The sequence below is a fragment of the Myotis daubentonii genome, chromosome 2 (genome assembly GCF_963259705.1).
Source record: "Myotis daubentonii chromosome 2, mMyoDau2.1, whole genome shotgun sequence".
NCBI lineage: Eukaryota > Metazoa > Chordata > Mammalia > Chiroptera > Vespertilionidae > Myotis > Myotis daubentonii.
In genome coordinates this window covers 213,184,680-213,206,424 of record NC_081841.1, presented here as the reverse complement: position 1 = coordinate 213,206,424, position 21,745 = coordinate 213,184,680, and the positions used below count along the sequence as shown (strand labels likewise).

General features: G+C 42.3%; 2 long non-coding RNA genes across 2 annotated transcripts in view; both read left to right on the top strand.

Moving 5' to 3' along the window:
• The first annotated feature begins 821 nt into the window (after positions 1-821).
• LOC132228728 (uncharacterized) overlaps positions 822-21,745 on the top strand; it is a 58,036-nt gene continuing 37,112 nt past the window's right edge. Inside the window, exon 1 of the long non-coding RNA XR_009451421.1 lies at positions 822-969. This is a non-coding gene — a long non-coding RNA (uncharacterized LOC132228728). The remainder of the gene's footprint in view (positions 970-21,745) is intronic.
• On the top strand, positions 4,596-10,178 carry LOC132226472 (uncharacterized). Its single transcript, XR_009451063.1, has 3 exons — positions 4,596-4,712; positions 5,302-5,360; positions 10,020-10,178. It is a non-coding gene; the product is annotated as an uncharacterized LOC132226472 (long non-coding RNA).

Sequence of the window (21,745 nt, the reverse complement as noted above, 5' to 3'; positions counted from 1 at the left end):
GTGTTAATCCCTACACCTAATTTATTCTTATCCCCACTTACCTTGGTGTCAAGTCTTCCAAAGAGAAAGTTTTTATATTTTCATCACCACCATTATCTTACCCTTGCTCTTGATCCCAAAAGGCAAGTTAACTGATGTCAGTACCCAAATAAGCATATTCATTTCTCAACAGAGGGATCCATAGGCCAATTCAATTTCAATTGACAGACCCAAAGGATATAAGTTAATTGAAGTTCCAGAATTTTTTTTAGGTATTCTTGTTGAACACAAATATCTACATTAATAAAAGAGAAACATGCAAATTAACCATCAATCCCCGACTCCGGTACACCCCCCAGCCAATCAGAGTGACTATGCAAATTAACCCAACAAAGATGGCGGTTAATTTGCATACATAGGCTCACAGCGAATACTGAAGATGACTGAAGATGGTGGCAGCCACAGAGCTGGAGTGAGCAGGAGGCTTGGGTTGCTCCCGGCGATGGAGGAAGCCAAGCTTCCCACAGGCCCTGGACTCTGCTCAAGGCGTGCCTGGGGGCCTGGGTTGTCAGGGTGAACCAGGTTTCCAGCCCGCCCTGGGCTAGGCTCAAGGAGGGGCTGGGGGCCTGAGCTCTGCTCAAGGAGTGGTTGGGGGCCTGGGTGGAGGAGCTGGGGAAAAAAAAAAAGGAGGAGCTGGGAGCAGCCAGAGCAGGGAAGTCAAGCTCACTGCTATGGCTGGACCAAAGGCCTGGGTCCTGGGTGCTGGAGGAAAACCGGTGCTTGCAGCCAGGGGAAGGAAGGCCTATTGTGCGAATCTTTGTACAATGGGCCACTAGTACATATATACAAATACATTTAGTTTGAAAAGGTTAATAAAATACTTAGGCTGGAGCTTAGGTTTTAAAAATTATGTCAGTGGCATCAGTTATGAGAATAATTATTATGATGATACTTTTCAGATTTTATCAAGGAGAGCGGATCATTTATAAGGTGACTCATAGGTTCTGATCCTCTTTCCCTTTTAACTGTGTACTTAAGACCTTCGTTTCATGCTACATAACTTCACAATTACTTTCTCACATCATATATTACCGGGAGAGATTCCTTTTGGTGATCTCCAGTCCCTTATAATGGCTTTTGGAGCTGGAAGCACCTTAGACCTTATCAGGTTATACTCCTTTTCATTCCAAGGGGATAGGATCAATCAGAGGTAAGTTTCTATCCAAAGTCATACCACTAGGGAGTGTCAGAGCTGGAAATATAGAGGTCTAAACTCTAAATCTCTACTACAATATGCTATTGCATTATGAAACTTGGGTCTATAACTGGGTGTATCATTAGAACACAGATCTTCTAGGATTCTCTCATCATTAAGGAGAAGAGAAGCCACTTAGTTTAGGATTACACTACTGGGAAATTCAATCCTCCAGAACATACCTGTCAAGCCAACAACTGACACAAATTCCCTGAATTTGAATTCCATTGACAATATTTCTACTCCCTCACTCAGTGACTTAAAAAAAATTTCTTTTAATAAATAATTTTAATGAGATTGTTTCTGCATTGATTTTAGAGTGGGAGAAATGGGGAGAGAGATAAAAACATTGATGTGATGTGAGAGAGGCACCTTGATCCATTGCATCCCATTCACCTCCTGACTGGGGATCAAACTCACACCTAGGTGTGTGCCCTGACTGGGAAGTGAACTTGTGACCTGGTGCATGGACAGAGATTGCTTCTTTGGTTTCCTAAAGGCAATAGCAGGTAGAAGCAGGTAAGAGAATGGAATATATATTCTTTAATGGATATCAAAGGAATAGGTGACCCAACCAAAGTCACAGGGCAATTATTATGGGCTCGGGCATTCAGGGCAAGGTCAACAGTTCTACGCACTTTACCATCCCAAAGACCCCCAGTGCAGACAAGTCAATCTGTATGTTTCTGAGAAAAAGTCAAGAAAGTATATGATGCAGTTGAAAATGATTCCCAAGATATGATAAACTTCGTTACCTAGAAAGTAGATATAATTAGAAAATTCATCCCCAGATGATTTTGGATAATTGAAGTTTTATTCTTAGAAATTGGTATTATTTCTCAATTTCATGCACTTACATTTAAACATTGCCTTTAAAAAATGTAGTGACCCTACACTAGACATGAAATTAATTTTAAAGCAAAGAATTGCTTTGGGTTACCTTTTGGCTTAAAATCTTCACTTGGCCCCAGAATAATTTATTTTCCATATTTCAATTGGAAACTCACTTAAACTGTGTCAGTTAAACTGAGTTGGAATGAAGAAAGTATGTCATGGTCTGCAGTATCAACATGAAGATGCTGCTTTTTTTTTTTTAATAAGAAGATGATCAAATATCTGCTTGTGTCCCTATTACCTATCATGCTCCTGCTTGAATGAGGTAGATACTGATAATAAACTACATTTTAGAGATGGGTGCTACATTCTAAGAATTAATGTCAGTTTGAAATATAAGTTACTTTAAAAGATAAATTAGTGGGTGACTGCTTTATAATAAGTAATAAAGTAATAAGTAATAAAAGAAATGGCACCTTTGAGTTAATGTCCTCAGTGTCACTCAGACTCCCTAACAAAATGATCCCTGCGCAGTTATCATAGACTGATCTTGAGTTTTCCTGACTCTGAAAAATAAGGGGAAAGACCAACATATTTTGCTTAATAGAAAGTAGGAAGTGAAATCTCTTAGGACTTCCTGGGAATCAGGAAAAGCCCCAAGCATCCACTGGGTACCCAGGGATTTATTATCTAGAAATCTCTGCAGGTGATGGACTACTGAATCAATGGTCTGTTCATTGTCATAGGCAACTGTGTAACATCAGTTACTGGACCAACTACTGACCTGTCTCACAAATAAAGAGATTCTTGGACTATATCTAGAAGATCAAAATGTATTTCTAGCACCTCATGATGTGCCTGAAGTAAGACAGCCTCAGTTTTGTCTTTTTTTTTTTTTTTTTTTTTAACCTCCAGTGATGTTTCAGGCTTAACATGCCCTTGGACCCACTTGTCTGTCTTTCTGGCGGTCCAGGTTATCTGTAGGGCCTTCCTCCAACACCATACTTCACATAAGACAATCATGTCTAAACACCATGACAACTTTTCTTTTGAAAAAAAGAAAATATTAGCATCAGTTTTTTATATAGAAATGTGATTTTTAGTACAGCCTTTATGCTCATGAAACATAAGTTGACTGAGATCAGGAAAGGTAGGACTCAGTAAATGTAAAGTACAATAAAAAGAAATTCCTGGTGTCTTGATTGATACCCTCAATCTAAAAGGCATCACAGCTTGCATATTTGAAATATGCTACTGCATTACAACCAAACATTATTTTATTGGCCTAGTTATCCTCAATTTTTAATAAACAGAGCCCTGCAGTGCAGCAATATGCATTAATTATTTACTTAAGCATCAACTCCCTGAAAATCTAATTTTCTAACCAAACTGATGTAATGCAATTTTGAAGAATAGTTAGAAAACAAAGGAGATTTAGTGGGAAAGTGGTTATGTCTTTAAATATTTTAAAAAGTACAAAAAGGAGAATAAATTATTTTGTGTGGATGGAGTAGATAAATCTAGGATGGAAGGATAGAAGTTGCAAGGAGGTATATTTCAGTGTATAGGGAGACTTTTTCTTAAAAATTAAAATAAGATAGAACTTCCTGAGCAGAAATGGGCTCCTCTGAAACCAGTATGTTTTTTGCAGTCAAGGTATCCTGACAGAGAAGTCCAAACTCTATGCCACGAGTGCTAAACTAGGTTTCCAACCTCCTTTTTTTTAAAATTCTCACCCAAGGATGTTTATTGATTTTAGAGACTGAGGGAGAGGGAGAATGAGAGAGACAAACAGATAATTGGGAGAGAAACATCGATCATTTGCCACCTGTATGTGCCCTGACCAGAAATTGAAACCACAACCCAGGTATGTGTCCTGACTGGGATTTGAACCTGCAACCTTTTGGTGTACAGGCAGATGCTCCAGCCAACTGAGCCACCTAAGTAAATCTTTTCAGCTGTGTGGGCCTTACTGTCTCTGTCACCACTGCTTCACTGTAGTTGTAGAGTGAAAGCAAGCCTCCATAATATATGATTACATGTACATGGCTGTGTGCCAATAAGACTCTATTTACAAAAAGAAGTACTGGGCCAGATTTGTTCTGGGAATTGTAGCCTTGTCAGCCGTGTTACATCTTATTTCTGAATTAGGAGGGAGCAGGACCTAGACATCAACCAACTCCCTTTCATACTTAAATTTCAGTGATATTAGATTCTTTGCTCGTGGCAGAGGTACCATTTGCTAGAAGATCCTTTCAGGTTCAGCTATCCACACCCACCTGTTACTCAGTTGTGCAGCTAGGCAATTACAATGGAGAAAGTCCCATTAGATGAGATTTAAGCTTCATTTGACTCCAAAGAATGGGGAATGTGATGAACATTTTTCAAAAAGGAAACCTGAGTATGATTTGTATGGCCCCAACATGAAACGGTTAATATATTCAGTAGCTGAACACAGGAATGGCATGTTCATGGACCATGTTGACAGGACAAAACTCAGCAACCGTTGGCAGAAAGCTAAAGTCAATAGCGAAGGCAAGTGAACACGGCCTGCAGAGCCCAGCAGGGAGGCTGCAGACTGGTGGCCCTTCGTCAGAGGCAGGAGACCCTCGGCCCAGAAGCTCGGAAGCAGCTGTGCCTTCAGGTAGAGACTTTCTATTATTCCCATTGCTTCCGAATGAAGCAGGTTTTTTAAAAAATTAAGTCTAGTTTTTATGTTATGAAGAAGCCACTAGTTTGTTTTAATTACTTGCCTATTTAAAAAGTGTTGAAGAAACTGGTGTTCTTATATGTGAAAATACGTGTTAGCTATTTTAAACTCAAAGAATATTGACTGATTTAAAAATTAACAAATGCGCTTCAATATTTTGAGAGCTTTACTTGGGGAATCTGGAACGATATTATTGCCATTACGTACAATAATTTTCTTTGTGCTCAACTCAAGGGGGTTCACAACTGTTGAGTTCCCTTCTACCAGCTTCCTCTCCATAATTATGAACAACACCGGTGACAAATGAGCAATGAACACAAGTATTCCTCTGGATGTCTCAATTTGCATCTTATGTCAAGTCTGGGGCACAAAATGTGTAGTAAACCCATGTTCTCTATATGGTAATTGTGTGCTTTGATTCACCATCCACACATGGAGAAGAAACTCTACGTCACTTAGATTAAGGCTAATGTTCAATAGCCCTCACCCAGCAGAGTCACACATGTGCTGCTTTCTCTTTTAGGATGGTTCCCTTCACGCAAGCAGCTTATTTCATTTTCTTGTTTGCTACAGTCTCCTGTGGTGAGTGGATTATCTACAAGACGTCCAGTTAAGGGTGTGGGAGTGAAAGGGCGAGGACTAGGCCCTCCATCTTACCCTGGGTCCTCCATTTTTGGGCAGAGCCATGTGCTCGGCAAGGCTTCTTCCTGGAAGCCCAAGCCTCTGCTAGCCACACCCAGGATTTCTCTGAACTAACCAATGATAATCAAGGGAAGTGCATGCCATCAATATGACCACATCCTGTGTAACGAGACACAGACTTGTGCCTGGCCAATCGGCAGGGCCCACAGTCCCCTCTCCTGCCCTTACTCCACCCCCCTATAAAACTCCTCGTCCCATCGGGCTAGGTCTCTCTCTGCCACCTGCTGCTGTGTCAGTAAGGAGGGTAAGGGAGCCAGACTCGAGTTTGAAATAAAGGACTCTGCTTTTTCATTGGACACGGCTGGCTCCCTCGCGTGGTCTGTTGGGGATCTTGAAATCTGGGCATAACAGGAGGGAAGTTAGGAAGGACCGGGCACCACTGGAAAAAGCTACTGAACAGAGAGCTTTGGGGAAGGAGCCAGGCCCTAATAAGTCAGGACATGTCCTTTGCATGCTCAGTATTTCCCAGGTACCTCAGGGCAAGGAGCCCAGGAGTGGGAGTGCCTCTGGGTATGTGTTGGCAGAAACTTCTGTTTGGAAAGGACTCCCTGCAAAGCAGCTCAAAAACAATCAGCCTTCTATCAACATTAGTTAAAAATCAACTCTGTCTGAATGTTCCAGAGTGCCCGGCATTTTAAAGTGCCTGCGTCCAAGCTGAGTATCCTAATAGGTACACAGTACAAACTTTGATTCCTATAGGCAACCTGCAAACCATTTCAAAATTGAAAGTTCCTGTTTTAAATTCAATTCAGTAAGCCATCCATTTGAGTAGCTCTAGTTTCAACAAACCAGTGGTTTTGACCTTATTTCTCTCTCTCTAGTCCATGAAATTTTCAGGGAATTAGGATGAGTATGGACACTGTTTCCCATGAATCCTGCTAGAGCAGTGTTTTGTCTGTGTCGCCCTTAGGGGTGGATTTGGAGTCTATGTTGACTTAGGATGAGGGCACCACAGTGCTGTTTACTTATTTCTCAGAAGTATGGCTGAAATAAACCCTCCTGGGTAAAGGTTGTGTTTCTAAAAAGAGATAATTTCTTCAGGAAGAAGCTTTTATTTTCTAAACCACAACTCCCCTCCATCTGTCCCCTCACTCTTCATTGTTCTTCTGAGCCATAATCATCACCACACACAAATCCACTGATGCTGAGGATTAGAAGCCAGAGATGCCCTGGACCATGGCCATCACAATTTTCTCTTTATGGAAAAAAAATTAAATATACTCATGCTAGGAAAATGAAGGTGCAAGTAAGCAGAAAATGAGAAACTACATATTGTCTATAATCTCATCATTCAGAAATGGCTACTTTTAAAGGTCTTTTGTTTAATCTTTCATTTATTTTTCTACACATGCCTACTTACACATTTAACAAAGATGTTATTAATCATAGATATTTTTATTACCCACGTTTCCTATTTATAGCTATCTTCTCGTGTGAATTTGTATGTCATATTATTTGAAGCTTAGCATCCTCCCATTCATGTTATTTTTGTATGCAGATTTCTGCACACATATTCAGTTATTTTGGTAGAATAACCTTTTAGAAATAAGGTAGGAAGGTGTGGGTATTTTGGAAGGTTTCATGCTCTACATTGTGAAATTCACTTCCAGAAAGGCTATTCTTACTCTGACTTTCTCCCTAGCACATGGGAGGGATCATTTCTCCACTTAGGCTGGCTGGAATATTCATCAGTTGTTCCTCTCCTGGCACCTCCTCACCTCTCTGGAGCAGTCGCCTAACTCATCTCCGGGAAACTGCGGCCTCCCAGTTAGGGTCCATGCGGTTGTGGCTGTGACCCAGGCAGGCCTGACCCAGTAAGTGCACACAGCCGGCTGCCTGAGGGGACCTGCTCAGAGCCACCGCCTGGCAACAACACTACTGTTTGCACTTCTAGAGATAATACTGATTTTTTTCCCTTCAAACTGGACTTGAGCTATGGGAGCACAGAGAGGCCTTGGCTCTGACACGGTCTTGACATTATGTGGAGCAAAGGCGACACTGAAACAGAGCAATCATCTGCCAACAAATGGTGTTATGATAGGGTCAGCTGAGCCTCACGCCCAGGTCTGCCTGAATCCAGATTCCCCATGGACTCTGGGGTCTGAGCCCGTACATTTCATTTGTATCAGTTATGTTGAACTTTGAACTAGGCTTTTTGTTTGTTTTTTTATCATTTGCAACTAAAGGCAGTACCTCAACACAGGGTACTTAGATCATTTAAAATGTTTGCTACTCTGGTGAGTAAAATGGCATCTAGTTGGTTTAACTTGCCTGTATTTATGATTCTTAACAATTTTTCATGTACTTAATCAGTCGCTTGTTTTACTTTTGCAAATTACCTTTTCATATCCTTCACCCAATTTATAAAAATCAGAGTGCTTTTCTTGTCCTTATTCATTATGTAATTTTTAAAAAAAAACAAAACCACATAGCCCAAAGTCTACGGACACAGGGCCCAGACTTTATGTTATGAGATAACTTGTGTAACTTTATGTTATGAGATAACTTTATGTTATGAGATAACTTGTGTAACATTGTTTTACAGATGCTCTAAAATACAATACAAAAAGCCTCTCATCAAGTTGTCATCATCATCACCAACCTATGAGGAAAAACAAGAACACTCACTAGAACTTTCTTTCTGCTTCTTTCCAAAGTTAGTGTATTTTTAGCTGCCCTTACCCACGGCCGAGTCGCCTGGCAGTTGGCAAAGGCTCAGGCCCAGAATGGGGGCTCTCAGGTAACACCAGTCATTGTGTGCACCCTTTCTGAGCATTGAGATGGGGAAGGTGGTAGCTTAGGAATTATGAATCAGCCAAAAACACCAGTCGCCTAAGAAGCAGGCCACTCCTGCATACTTGGCACTTGTATTCCCAGAAGCTCCCGCCTAAAGAGCTCTCTGCTCTTTCTAAATATAAACCTTACCCAAAGGCAAGTCATCTTAGCCACACCTCTGAGAGGGAGAGAAGCAATTTTGTTAGGTTGGGTGTCATAATAGAGCCCAGGGCTAGAATCCTCAGAGGGTTGGACAGTGCAGAGGAAATTTAAACTTGAGTGTCAGTGAAATGCATGTGTCTAAGCTGTCCATTCCCTGAAAGACAATACAAAAATAGACATGGTTAAAGCTGAAGCGTGACTGCCGGCCTAAGCCATGGACAAGGTTGTTACGGGAATATCCTGTGGGTAACGGGCAGTTGACCAGCCAGAGGGAACGCACTACTGGGGTTGGAAAAGCGTATTAAGCAGACTTTGAAGTGGGCCTTTCCAGGAAAACCCAAGAGTATAAGAGTAAAGATAACAACAATAATATGTGGGATGCAGGGTACTTTAGAACTATGAACAATTCCAAACAGCAAACACTTCCAAATATATTCTCAGCTTGGCATATACATGCATTTGCTTAAATTATCTAAAAACAGAGCTTGTAGAAACATAGCCAACACTGCCTTGCCCTCATGCCTAAAGTAATAACTGTAGAATAACGGTTAATTTGCTCGATTAAACTGAGATGAGGAAGAACATTTAATATTGGACAATAAAAGGGAACAAGATGGGAAGTTCGAAAGGCCAGACACTCATTAGCCCTGTGGATCATGGATAAGTCGGTGCTACCCTGAAACCCAGTTACTTAACAGCTTTCTTAAAAAAAGAAAAAGTCAGATGCATCTGATCAAGCCTGTCTCCAGCTTCCCTTACAGAACTTTTGTGAGAATCTAGGAGGATGTTTGTTAAGAAAATGTTTTTAGCCCTAGCCGGCTTGGCTCAGTGGATAGAGCGTTGGCCTGCGGACTGAAGGGTCCCAGGTTCAATTCCGGCCAAGGGCACGTGCCTGGGTTGCGGGCTCAATCCCCAGTGGGGGGTGTGCAGGAGGCAGCCAATCAATGATTCTCTCTCATCGTTGATGTTTCTATCTCTCTCTCCCTTCCTCTCTGAAACCATTAAAGAAATATATGTTTAAAAAAAAAAAAGAAAGTGTTTTGAAAAGAGACCATACATCATTATTTTTAAGACATGGTATTTTCATAGCATGTTAGGCAACAGGGAGAAGCCAAGCTAGGAGTGAGTTTTCTTGGCAATAATTTATGTGCAAATTATTATATGATTTAATAAAAATGCACCCCAGTGTTTTTTCATACAGAAGTACCCATAAAATGCCTTTTAATCATAATTTGTTCAAATAGTGGCCTTAATATGTTTTATTCTGCCCCTATACTTAAAAGATCATGCCCTAACCAGTTTGGCTCAGTGGATAGAGCATCAGCCTGCGGACTGAAAGGTCCCAGGTTCAATTCCAGTCAAGGGCATGTACCTTGGTTGTGGGCACATCCCCAGTAGGAGGTGTGCAGGAAGCAGCTGATCAATCTTTCTCTCTCATCAATGTTTCTAACTCTCTATCCGTCTCTCTTCCCCTCTGTAAAAACTCAATAAAATATATTTTAAAAAATAAAAAAGAAGGATCAGAACACAGATACATTTCTATTAAAAGCATTATTTGCATTTGTTCCAAATTAACGTGTTTTTTCAATGATAATATCACAGGATGCCTACCTCAACAATATGAGACTGTCTTCTTCAGAGGAGGGGATGTGACCGCCATGTACACCCCGAGCGCCCGTCACTGCCAGGTGATGTGCACCTTCCACCCCAGGTGTTTGTCATTCAGTTTTCTCCCTGCAAGTATAACTAACGGCACAGATAAAAGGTAAAAGGTAATATTTCCTTATTGGGGAAGCCAGTCATTTTTCAAAATGGAAGCAGTTGTGTGCAAAGTGGTGCAGCATCTCACAGGGGTATGCTTCTCAAATGGGGTTCAAGGAATCACCTAGAGTGGATCTTACAAAAGGAATTTCTTAGGCTGAATCCCAGACCTACTGAATGAAAGCTGCAGTGGCCTGGAAATCTTCATTTTAAACAAGTGCTGTATTCACTTAAAGTAGTAGGAGCTAGTTGTTTTCTATCAAAGGTTTATAAGGAAAATGCTTGTGAATCACCGGGTGAATTGATTGTTTCAATAAAGGATTTGTTAACAGGTGTATATTTCATGTGCACAAGGAATCATGGTCACAACTGTCAATAGCACAGTCTTAAGTAAATAGAATGGAAAGCAAGCTTTTTGTTGAGAATATCTATACTAATAAAAGCGTAGGGGGTCCTCGAGTCCTCACACGTGATTTCATCACAAGATGGCTGCCACAAGATGGCCACCACAAAGATGGCTGCCACAAAGATGGCTGCCACAAGATGACCACATGCTCAGTGTAGTCTATTTTCACATTTATTGTATTTCCTCCTTATGAAGTTATATATTAGTTACTTCATAGGTGAGATTCAAAATATCCTACAAAAGGCAAATATTACTCTGGTAACAAATGGAGAATGCCAGAAAAGATATAGAGATTATGAAGTAACCAAACAGATGATCTGTGCTGGCCATAAAGAAGGGGGAAAAGATGTTTGTAAGGTAAAGCCTTCTGTCATAATAATCATGCAAACTTGAGAAAATCCATTTCAAAATATATTTTCTAATAGAATGTCATTACATTTTTAAAAAATCAGAGTTAAATGATCTTATAATTTCATACAAAACCTAAAATTTTATATATATATATACATTTATATAAAAACCATGGGTGGTTTTCATCATGACCACAACCGCCACGACCAAGCAGAAGGAAGTCAGTCCTGCAGGGGTTGTCTTGGCAGCAGCTTCGCCCTCCCCCAAGCTGTTTCCTGGAGCTGTTTCCTGTAAGAGCGGGGTTTGAGGCAGGAACCCACCCTGGGAACATGGAGGCCTCTCTTTCTAAAGTGTGCTGCGCCAGCAAGGGCTGAACCTGAGTGGGGGCAGCTGAAAGGCTTAGAAAAGACAGACAGGAGAATGAAAGCCGGGTCTCGATGGGAGGCTGCTTCTGAGAGACGGTGCCCACACCCACAGCCATGCCTTATTTTATAGCAGATGCTATGAGGCAAGGTAAGGGCATGACCAAGATGTTTACAACATTCTCCTGGATTTCAATCTTACTCAACTACAGGCACCTGAATTCTATCAAGCCTACATCACTCAGGTACGTGGGGCCACGTGTTCGGACCATAGGTTCAAACTTATAACTACAGCTGTTGGTTATAATTGTGCTGGGAGGGCCCTGCCCTCCAAACTAGGACTTGCACATGGCAATGAGACAACTCTGCCCTCTCATAAGTCCAAGGCTTGAACCTGTCCAAAACACTGTAGTGGCTCCCCACAATAAAGTTTTATTTGTTTTTCTAATATATTCTATTGATTTTTTACAGAGAGGAAGGGAGAGGGATAGAGAGTTGTAAACATCGATGAGAGAGAAACATCGATCAGCTGCTTCCTGCACACCTCCTACTGGGAATATGCCCACAACCAAGGTACATGCCCTTGACTGGAATCGAACCTGGGACCCTGCAGTCCACAGGCCGACACTCTATCCACTGAGCCAAACGGGTCAGGGCCCCACAATAAAGTTTTAATTCTGTTTCTTTGTTACTTATGTTGTGACCCCACCCCATAACAAAGAAACAATTTCCGGAGGATGAGGCCCAGGAATCAGGATTTTTAAAAGATTCCCAGGTGATTCTAATGTACAGCCAAGGTTGAGAACCACTGCTATAGATAATATTAAAAATATATCTAAACGTGAAATTCTTTGTCCAAAAAATGAGCATGTTCAAAAATTAAATGAAGAAATTTTGGATATACTCGATGGAGATTATCACACATATTTGAGCGATGATTCCATTGGTTCCACAGATGATGCTGAAAAGGAAAATTTTTCCATCAAATTTCTTAATAGTATTACTCCTTCGGGAATGCCGTGTCACAAATTAAAATTGAAAGTGGGTGCAATCATCATGCTATTGAGAAATCTCAATAGTAAATGGGTCTTTGTAATGGTACCAGATTTATTATCAAAAGATTACGACCTAACATTATCAAAGCTGAAGTATTAACAGGATCTGCAGAGGGAGAGGCTGTTCTGATTCCAAGAATTAATTTGTCCCCATCTGACACTGGCCTCCCATTTAAATTGATTCGATGACAGTTTCCCGTGATGCCAGCATTTGTGATGACTATTAATAAATCACAAGGACAAACTCTAGACAAAGTAGGCATATTACTACCTGAACCTGTTTTCACACATGGTCAGTTATATGTTGCTTTCTCTCGAGTTTGAAGAGCATGTGATGTTACAGTTCAAGTTCTAAGTACTTCATCACAAGGGAAATTAGTCAAGCACTCGGCAAGTGTTTTCACTCTTAATGTGGTGTCCAGGAAGATATTAGAATAAATTTAATCACTTTATCAGTCATTGTTTGCATCACTGTTGTTTTTATACCATGTTTTTGTTGTTTTCATATCATGTTTTTGTCGTTTTTATATCATGCCTCTGTTGTTGTTACATCCTTTTGTTACTGTTTATTTATTAATAAATTTATATATTATTTTCACATACATTTTACTAATTTCCTTTCATCTCTCACACTTCTATTATAGAGAAAGGACAAATAGCAATATTAAAATATCTCTGATAATTAATTCCCTTTTTAAAAAAATATATTTTATTGATTTTTTTACAGAGAGGAAGGGAGAGGGATTGAGAGTTAGAAATGTCCATGAGAGAGAAACATCGATCAGCTGCCGCCTGCACACTCCCCACTGGGGATGTGCCCACAACCAAGGTACATGCCCTTGACCGGAATTAAACCTGGGACCCTTGAGTCTGCAGGCCAATGCTCTATCCACTGAGCCAAACAGGTTAGGGCAATTAATTCCCTTTTAATGTGCACGAACTTCATGCACTGGGCTACTAGTATATATATAATTTATATAACATATGTCACAATCTGTGCAGGGACATGCTATATTTAAAGGAGGACAACTGTACTTACAATAAATATACTAAAATGTAAGAATATTAAGCTTATTTTTTAAAATGTTTTTATTGCTTTCATGTTGGGGTCCAGCCCCAGCAGGTCCAGGGGTTCCCAAAGGTATGGATGGAGTCAGCAAAGAAAGAATGACACAGAGGCAGCGTTCAGTTGATCAGCATAGTTGGGTTCTCTAGACAGGTTCTATCCAGGATCTCCAGCCAGGTTCTGTGTTTTATTGTCTTGTTACATTCGTATTTATACCAGTTGATTTTAATCCTGTCAATTTCTATTCCAAAGGTTAGGGTGTTTCTTATCTCCATTCCAGGGAGTAAAGATTATGTAGTTTAAGGGTGATTGTTCATAGTTAAAGTGATTAACTACCCGCCTGGCAATTAGTTAAGGGGTTTTATTCCCTCCCTAACTTCAGGGAAAAATCCCTACCTGGGGAAACAAACTTTCTCAGAGACGTGACCTTGGTTAAAACACATAGCGCCAAGAAGGTGAGCAAACATATTAAGAACAGTATGCCATATATGCCAGGTCCCTTGAAACATATGCTGTGTAGATGTTTCTTCCCTGCAGCAACTGTGTCAAGCAGCAAGGATGGACTGGCTTCCGGCACTTTCAGAAAGAGGAAGGGAGAGGTAGAGAAGAATAGAAACATCAATGATGAGAGAGAATCATTGATTGTCTGAATATTAGGCATATTTGACAGTGAAATGAAAATGTCAACATTTCTTTGTCGGACAATACATTATTGAATTACATAATTTTTGCCATGTTCAAGAGCTAATGAGCCATATTACATGCCTGTAGATTTATAAGAAATTGAACGTGTGTGGTGTGTGTGGTGTGACTACAGAATATTAAAGGCACGTCTCTCATAACCTTCTCTCATTTTCTTTTTCTGCCCACTGTGACACAGGGAGATTCAGGTGGCCCTTTAGTTTGTAAACACCATGGAATGTGGCATTTGGTTGGCATCACCAGTTGGGGTGAAGGCTGTGGCCGCAGAGAACAACCAGGTGTCTACACCAAAGTTGCTGAGTACATGGACTGGATTTTAGAAAAAACACAGGGAAGTAAGTGATGGGCAGTCTCTGATGAAGTCACCGACATGAGGAAGCTACTTAGAGGTGGAGAGGAGCCCAGTCTGAAGTGTAAGTTTTGCAACGTGGGTTTCACTCAAACACTGAGCCTTGGGGCCCTGACCTGCAGAACCGTGAGAGTGGTATCTACCTCCCATCCCTGCCATGGGGATAAAAAGAGACACAACAAACAATGGGGCTAAAGCTGATGGCTCACAGAGGCATGGTTCCAGTATTTGCTAATCCCACTAATAATGGAGATAACACTGAATGTCTCCACGATTGTTTGGTTTGAAATAAAATGGCGAAAGAGTGTGATTAAAGAGTGTTTTTTACCCCAGTTGTGAAACAGAACCAAAGAAAACAGTTCAGATTCTAGCACAGTGCCTGGTGCCATTCTAACTTCCCTGCTTGTCTAGAACTCAGTATATCTCAGAGATAACAATTTTCTGTGCATCACCCACGGGGTCATTAACCTACCACTGCCCACCTTGCTGGGGGTGAAGCACCAGTAAGCTTGGTTTTTTTTGGACAAGTGCAAGGGATAGAAACCTGTGTAACATCTGTTTTTCTAAGAAAGAGGTGAGACATTTCATCTTGGGAGAATAGTGATGCATCTTTTCATTTTGACCTCTTGCTTTGCGCATCCTGGCTTGGGAACAGGCTCCAGGCTGGCCGTGCTGGGGCGACCTGTGGGGCTGCAGGTGTCTGGTTGCAGCTCCTGCCCTGGGCTTATCGCAGCCTTCGTGGAGGGCAAGGAATCTGCTTGGCTGTGGGTTCAAGGGATATTGGGATTCATGATAGTAATTTGGAAGTATTATTAGGTATAAAAACTCTCATAGCGCTCCTGGTAGTAGCACATAGCCCTGGAATGTAATACAACCAGCCAGCATGGCTCAGTGGTTGAGTGTCCACCTATGAACCATGAAGTCATGGTTTGATTCCTGGTCAGGGCACATAACCGGATTGGAGACTCAATCTCCAGTGTGAGGCATACAAGAGGCAGCCAATCAATGATTCTCTCTCATCATTGATGTTTCTATCTCACTCTCCCTCTCTCTTCCTCTCTGAAATCAATTATATATATTTAATCTATGTATATATTTCATCTACTATACATATTAGATGAAATATATACAATCAAATATGTATATTTAATCTATTGAACACAAATTTCCAAGATGCCCATGATAACCACCCTAATACCGGGTGTGCTACATTAAGCTGAAGTACGTTCACACAGAAGTGACTATAGAAGTCACTATTTATAAAATATTGTGTAGGTTAAGTAGAAAAATAGAAAAGTTGCTAAGAGAGATCGAGTTTTTCCTTCCACACTCAGAGACTCTCAGTGGTAGGAAGGGCTAAAGATGGGGGGAGAGGGGCGGGCTGAAAAACCCCCATAAGGTCTGGGTTCTTCACAAACCACACAATAGGCCACTGAAGAGTTAAATTTCCTCTGGAGGGAAAAATATCCAGATTTCATCAAATCTGGCTGGGTTCCAGGAAATGAGTACAAATAAACACATCATCTTTTACTTGGGCATGTAATCAAGATATTGGTCTTTGTTCCGTGTGGATGCTGCTTTATGTTGAAACAGGAGAAAATGGTTGGCAATAAAAGTCTTTTATCTGTGGCTCTTTGGTATTGATAATCCTATGGGGCCTTTGGACAGTGCTGGCAGGGTCACCGCTGGGCTTTTGTAGGGCAGGGCAGGACCTTGTTTGGGCAGAATTGAGAGGAGAGTTTTGAAATGTGACCTCCCCTGGGGTATGAAGGATGGGTTTAACGTTGCCAGTGGAAGCCAGGGGTCCTGGACCGATCTCTTTTTTACTTACAACGTCTTCATGTACAGGGGTGAACAGAGGAGCCCTTCCCACAGTCAGAGCCTTTGGGACTGAGAAGTGGGTAAGAGGCTAAGAAGGCGAGAGACTGCCATGGCTTCCACTCTCACGAGGGAGACTGAGTACAGAGAAGGAATAGGCCATGGGCAGGGCCACCCTGTAGTGAGGAGGAAACAGAACATGGACTTGGATAATGGACTTCACAGGTACACATCTGATAGGAGGACAACCAAGGAATCCAAGGTCTGTCTCCTTTTTCACCAAGGTGTGAGAAACCTCTGGTTGGAACTTAAAGCTCCTATTTTAATTACTAGAGGCCCATGCACGAAATTCATGCCAGCCCCACTCCCCATGGCCACCCACCCCCATTTCCCTGTTCACCATCGGGCAATTGGAGCCTGCAAGCTGGTGGAAGGGACCAAGAAGTTGGCCAGCAGGCCCTGATTCAGCAATTGGGGTCTGTGGGCTGGGGGCAGCTCCTGCATTGAGTGTCTGCCCCCTGGTGGTCAGTGCACATCATAGGGACTGGTCCTTCTGCCATTTGGTTGATTTGTATATTACTCTTTTATTATATAGGATATATAGGACTAGTAGCCCGGTGCACAAAATTTGTGCACATTAAAAGGGAATTAATTAGCAGAGATATTTTAATATTGCTATTTGCCCTTTCTCTATAATAGAAGTGTGAGAGATGAAAGGAAATTAGTAAAATGTATGTGAAAATAATATATAAATTTATTAATAAATAAACAGTAACAAAAGGATGTAACAACAACAGAGCCATGATATAAAAATGACAAAAACATGATATGAAAACAACAAAAACATGATATAAAAACAACAAAAACATGGTATAAATACAACAGTGATGCAAACAATGACTGATAAAGTGATTAAACTTATTCTAATATCTCCTTGGACACCACATTAAGAGTGAAAACACTTGCCGAGTGCTTGACTAATTTCCCTTGTGATGAAGTACTTAGAACTTGAACTGTAACATCACATGCTCTTCAAACTCGAGAGAAAGCAACATATAACTGACCATGTGTGAAAACAGGTTCAGGTAGTAATATGCCTACTTTGTTTGAGTTTGTCCTTGTGATTTATTAATAGTCATCACAAATGCTGGCATCATGGGAAACTGTCATCGAATCAATTTAAATGGGAGGCCAGTGTCAGATGGGGACAAATTAATTCTTGGAATCAGAACAGCCTCTCCCTCTGCAGATCCTGTTAATACTTCAGCTTTGATAATGTTAGGTCGTAATCTTTTGATAATAAATCTGGTACCATTACAAAGACCCATTTACTATTGAGATTTCTCAATAGCATGATGATTGCACCCACTTTCAATTTTAATTTGTGACACGGCATTCCCGAAGGAGTAATACTATTAAGAAATTTGATGGAAAAATTTTCCTTTTCAGCATCATCTGTGGAACCAATGGAATCATCGCTCAAATATATGTGATAATCTCCATCGAGTATATCCAAAATTTCTTCATTTAATTTTTGAACATGCTCATTTTTTGGACAAAGAATTTCACGTTTAGATATATTTTTAATATTATCAATAGATATAGTATTTCCAAAGGTAGCTTCAATAATAGTTTCATTACAAATCATTTCACAGGGGATTTCAATAATATCCATTCATAAATTAAAACTGCTATCAAGTCTGCCATCTCCAAGTTTTACTGACAATTCACTATAAGCAGAATCCTCTGATCTCATATTTGTTGTAAGAGACAACTTTCTGAAACGTCCCAAATACTACAGTACTTTGAGCTCGTTTGTACTATGGCTGATTGCATAGCATGTGGTATAATACTGAGACATTGCCAAAAATCCCCTCCAAGAAGGAGAACTTTCCCACCAAATACAACATTCAAATTTCTCTTAGTAATCTGTCTATGGTGTTTATAGCATGACTGGATGCCATGGAGCACTCATCAATGATGAGAAGCTGGGCCTTTTTAATAGTTTTAGCAACTTCACTGTTTATATCGAGTCTAGAAATTGAAGTTTCATTTAGTGGAATGGGTAATTTATATTGGGAATGAAAGGTGCTTCCACCGAGAAGTAAATTTGCAGCAATTGCTGTAGATGCTGTGGGTAAAACAGTACTACCACGACCTCTAATAAAATGTATTAAAACTTTATAAAGATATGCCTCCATGCTCCAAGGGCAGGTTCCTGCCTGAAACCTTGCCCTTACCAGAAACAGCTCAGGGAGGGCGTAGCCATTTCCAAGACGACCCCTGGAGGACTGACTTCCTTCCGGTTGTTCGAGCTTTGGACATGGTGTTACACCCAGGGTTTTTATATAAATAGACTGTTATATAGGATTATTGATCTCTATCTCCTCATTAAACTGTGAACTACTTGGAAGGAGGTCCCCTTTCATATTGCATGTCGATGGGCATTGAGTACATGTCTAATGAATGAATACATATTTATTTTAAAACAGAAACTCGAAGAAATAAAAGTATTAGCTTGAGGGCATGGCAAGTCTAGAACCCGGACCAAGGTTGGCATTCATATCCCAGGTGATGGCCCATGCCATGTATCCTCAGACTGTGAGAAGGACAAAAGATGGCAGGGCATTTCTCAGCACCATTAGTCATTTTCCTTATCAACTAAGGCAGTGGTTCTCAACCAGAGAAAGTGTTGGTCAACATGAATTGACTTACCTATGTGCTGTGAAAATGTTATTTTTCTTTAATATGTTTTACATGATTCATATATATTTCCCTTTTTGACCATTAGAAATCTTTGTCTCCTCAAAACATCTAAAAGCGGGTTACCAAGTACAGGAGAACAGAGCTATTTCTGGTTTCAGTCCGCAAAGCTGCAGGCACAGCATCCCAGGTAAACAATGAAAACACTTTCTTCTGGGTGAGATCACTTTTTTCTGAGGAGACTGATGGGAGCTAAGGTTGTGTGTCTCTGATGTGTGATTTGCTGTCCAGTGTTCTGCCACACTCCATTTTACCGTGACACTGATTTCTTGGGAGAACTGGATGTTATTGATGTAAAAGGACATAGAGCCTGCCAGACCCCGCCAGGGCCTGGAATTGACCGCGTCCCGGCCCCCAGGTGCGCTGGGGAGCTCTGGGCTCTGCAGCCACCACCCCACAGGGCCAGGGGCAGGTCCTGGGGCAGGGACTGGACTTTGGTTGCTCTGGGGCTACTGGGCAGGGAAGAGGGGGTCCCTACGGCTTCTACCACGCGGCTAGCGACGGAGACCCTGGGGTAGGAGGCAGTGAGCAGAGCAGGGGGCTCCCCGGGTACAAGGGGAGTCGGGCCCAAGGCGGGGAGGAGGGGCAGGGTGGGGGCCATGCTCAGCGCTGTGCACGCTGGCTCCGCGATGGCAGCGCCTTCCGATTTGCTGGAGGACACAACTGGGGAGGGGACGCCTGGGACGCTGGGGACGCTGTCGAGGTCTTGAAGATTTTGGAAAAGAGAGACCCCAGGTCCTACACGGCGACCTTCATGGCCCAGACTTGGAAATGCTGTCCTCGCTGCTGCTGGAACCTCAAGACCACGGGGTGCCGGGCTCAGGGGCTCCATCCACCCCTGCTCGCAAGGATCCGGAGGAGGCGGCCCCGGGCGGGGCGGGGATCCTGGGGTTCCCGTCTACCAGGGTCCCCCCCCCCCACCTCCCGGAAGCCTCTAGTGTGCTCCCCACGCAGAGGAGCGTCTCTGGGCACTCATCCCTGAAGCCCTGGAGACACCTTTCCGACGCCCAGATGGCTCGCGGGGCTGAGGCTGCTGGGGCAGCGGCGCCCTCTGTCCCTCTCTGTCCTGGTGCCCTTAGACCCCCAGCGCCCAGGTGCGCAGCTGCCAGCGCCACCGCGGGCTGAGGGTGCGGATGGGGCCTCCAGTGGCGGAGTTACCCCCATGGGCCTCCAGGACACGCGGGCGGTTGCTAAGCTAAACAAAAACCCTGCCTGGCTCCCTGCTAATTGGGCCTGGACTGCAGCTCCAGCAGCTCAGGGCTGTGTCCACAATAGGTACCCAGGCTCCCCTCCTGGATACCTGCCTTAAAGAAACACTGACCAATTGCTCCATCACCCTTTGAGCTTCACCCAACTGGCCAGGCTCTGGGCTGAGGGCGAGGAATTTGAACAGAGGGAGATAACTCTGCTTCCAAAAGAGCTGGAACTTATCTAGTCTGACAAGACCAACTCTCTGGCAGCAGGGAAGGCTGGTAAACAAACAAACAAACCCCAAACACCTGTATTCCTGTGAGGGGACTTGGAACAGCAGTGCCAACTCCTCCCCCTTCAGGGCCAGGTTCAAACTATGCCACTAAACATGACACAGCGGGCGCCTCACCCAAGAATTTGTGAATAAGATGACAGCTGAACTAGTAACATCCACATACAGTGTATGTGGCTAACACCCATCCGAGTGGACCAAGAGACTTAACAACTACAATGTTTCAGAACCTGAACTATAATCAGATCCATTCCATACAAACCCCAAGGCAGATATGAGAGGTAAGAGCTTCTTATTAAGGGGAATACATTTCGTTTTGCGAAATCTGAGGAATTCTATGTGAAAGACAGAGTGTATGAGTGTGATGATCCACAGAAGTGTTGGGTCAGTTATGAGCGAGATTACAAAATAAGATATTGACAGGTTTATCCATTAATGTTCAGGAGATACATTTTCTGATTTGGGGCAGGGAAAGGAAATGGATAAATTAACTGACATTCATGAGTACATACTTTAGTCGTGTGGCTAGTTACCAAACAGGATTCTGAGCCACAGTTAATTTCCATTGGTAATGCCATGTTTTGTATTTCCTTGTAGAGACCTAACCAACCTTCTACCTATGACATCTACATTCTGTCAGGATCCCTATTTTGAATCCAACTCCCACAATGAAGCATGTCCTGGGCACTTTTCTACTTCAAGGGTGTGCTCAGCACTGAGATGGAAGAGAAGGGATGTTCTCTTCCCACAGCGAGGAATAAGCAGCTTCCTATCACACTAGGTGTCAGGTGAGGGCCCCAGGACACAAGCACAGCGGATAGCGGCCACCCCACTCAGCACTAACTGGGGGAAAGAACACTCATGTGCTTATGGGAGATGAGAGGCAAGGCTGATAAGACTAGCCAGGGCCTTGGATGTTGGAAGAGGGAACAACACACAGTTGTCAGCATGCAACACACCAGCACACAGTGAAGAGCCAAAACGAAGGAAACATCTGTGAGCAGCGAGGGAAACTAGAGGCAGAAGTCTCAGGGTCAGAGCAGGGAAGCTGGGCTAACTTTGTCATGATGCAAGGACACCAGAACCTTCCATGTTTCTCATATTTTCATTGTTCCTCTTCCTTAGCAACTAATCTGGTAGCCGCAGAGGTGTATGAAGTCAGAACATTGGACTATTTTCATAGAGTACCAGTCAGGATTGCAAAGATGTGTC